The sequence below is a fragment of the Dipodomys ordii genome, unplaced genomic scaffold (assembly GCF_000151885.1).
Source record: "Dipodomys ordii isolate 6190 unplaced genomic scaffold, Dord_2.0 Scaffold67, whole genome shotgun sequence".
Taxonomy (NCBI): domain Eukaryota; kingdom Metazoa; phylum Chordata; class Mammalia; order Rodentia; family Heteromyidae; genus Dipodomys; species Dipodomys ordii.
The window spans coordinates 9647401-9649322 of NW_012267283.1; the positions used below are offsets into that span (position 1 = coordinate 9647401).

General features: G+C 38.8%; 1 long non-coding RNA gene across 1 annotated transcript in view; it reads left to right on the top strand.

The window, feature by feature from the left end:
* LOC105990790 overlaps positions 1–1064 on the top strand; it is a 37049-nt gene extending 35985 nt beyond the window's left edge. The window contains exon 3 of the long non-coding RNA XR_001175331.1: positions 877–1064. This is a non-coding gene — a long non-coding RNA (uncharacterized LOC105990790). The remainder of the gene's footprint in view (positions 1–876) is intronic.
* The last annotated feature ends 858 nt before the right edge of the window (positions 1065–1922 follow it).

The window sequence follows — 1922 nt, forward strand, 5'->3', positions numbered from 1 at the left end:
GAGAAAGAGAACAAATTGAGAGTTAGATATATATCTTAGTGTGTGTAGTGTGTGTGTGTGTGTGTGTGTGTGTGTGTGTGTGTGTGTGTGTGTGTGTGTGTGTGTGTGTATGGTATTGAATTCTTTGCTATGAGGATATTAAGTACATGACTTACCATTGAGCTATTCCCCCAAGTCCTGGAATAGTAAACTTAATCATCTGTTAGAATCCTCTTTTTGACTATAGTCTCTGCAGTCTAAAAGTAACTGGGAATATGATATCTTTACACTCAAATGTATCCTTCTGTCCTCTGATGCTGTACTTTCTGGCCAAAAGCCTATTGCAGTAGGGGTGTGTTTCATGCTTGGACTACAGCTTTGTAATTCCTAGTCATGTCAGTTAGGAGTACGAGCTTCAAACCTGACAGCCTTGAATCCCTAATCTGCCATCTAGCAGCTATTGACCTTACAAACATTACTTCAGTTCACTGGGTCGCTCTCTTTCCAGCATTTTAAAAATGTGTATTGTATTGTCTAGTTCTAAAAGTTAAATAATGTACAGAACTCAGGTAAATGCTTGGCACGTAGCAATATTGGCAATAGTGAAATGATGACTCAATTACAGACTGATATCTAAATGGAGGAAGAATGTGGGGGAAAGCCTGCCACCCATTGTAGAGGCAGAGAGAGAAATGAAATGATGCCTGGTGTGGAAAACATGGAAGTAACCACCACATCTTCCACTTAGCTCCTTCCTGTTTTCCTAGCCTCTTCCCATGTCTGTAACATGTCATTAGTTTTAGACCATAGGCTGTGGTGGAAGTTATGAGTGTTATTTCTGGGATGAAGAGTAGATGAGCTGGGGAAAGGCCCTTGACATTGCTTTGTCTCCTACAGAGGCCATATGTTCCAGATGCAGCAGGTGGTAGAGTGTCTACTGGCTTGGGTCTTGATGGATGAAGCTCCTGCAAACTCACAGTGGACAGATAGTTGGAATAAGAAGCCTTTCTGGAGAAGATTGGCCACTGTTATTTGTTGACATACCACAAATTTAGCCTACCCTGATTACTACTACTACTACTACAACGACTACGACGACATATATATTGATGGCTGTGGGGCATGAACTCAGAGCCTGGGCACTGTCCCTGAGCTTTTTTGCTCAAAGCTAGTGCTTTACTATTTTGGGCCACAGCTCCACTTTCAGTTTTCTGGTGGTTAACTAGAGATAAGAATTTCACGGATTTTTCCTGCCTGGGCTGGCTTTGAACTGAGACCCTCTGATCTCAGCCTCCTGAGTAGCTAGGATTACAGGTGTGAGCTACCAGCACCCAACAATATATTTTTTTAAATAAAATTATGTATAAAATGATTTGAAGATAATTCTTCACAATTATAGTAGCAGTTATGGATGAATAGCATGATTGTGGGTATTTAAAATTTTTCTTTAACAAGTTTTCTGTGTTAAAAATTTAAAAGGAGGAAGTGATATGGTTAGTTTATTTTAGAAATTTTTTTTATAAAAATCAATTATATTGTAAGCATTGACTCAGAATGGATAAGCAGTTGCTATTTAGAGACAACTTGATGATGATTAATTCACTGTTAAGCACTGATAACTAAGTAAGAATTTAGTGTAGATTAGGATTTGGAAAATGATAGCCTGTGCTCTGTAGCTTGTTTTTGTGAATACAGTTTCTTAAAAAATTGTTATTGTAAAGGTGATGTACAGAGGGATTACAGTTATGTAAGTCAGGTAATGAATGCTGTTCTTTTTGAACAGTGTCATTTCTTTCCTTATTTTTCCCCAGTTTTTCCCTCCCAACACCCTCTCCACACAAGTTGTAGAGTTCATTTTGAGCATAGTATTTAGTGAGTACTACTGCTGCATTTGTTCACCCTTTGTCCCTCCAGTTCTCCCTTTACCATTTCCCAAACAGATA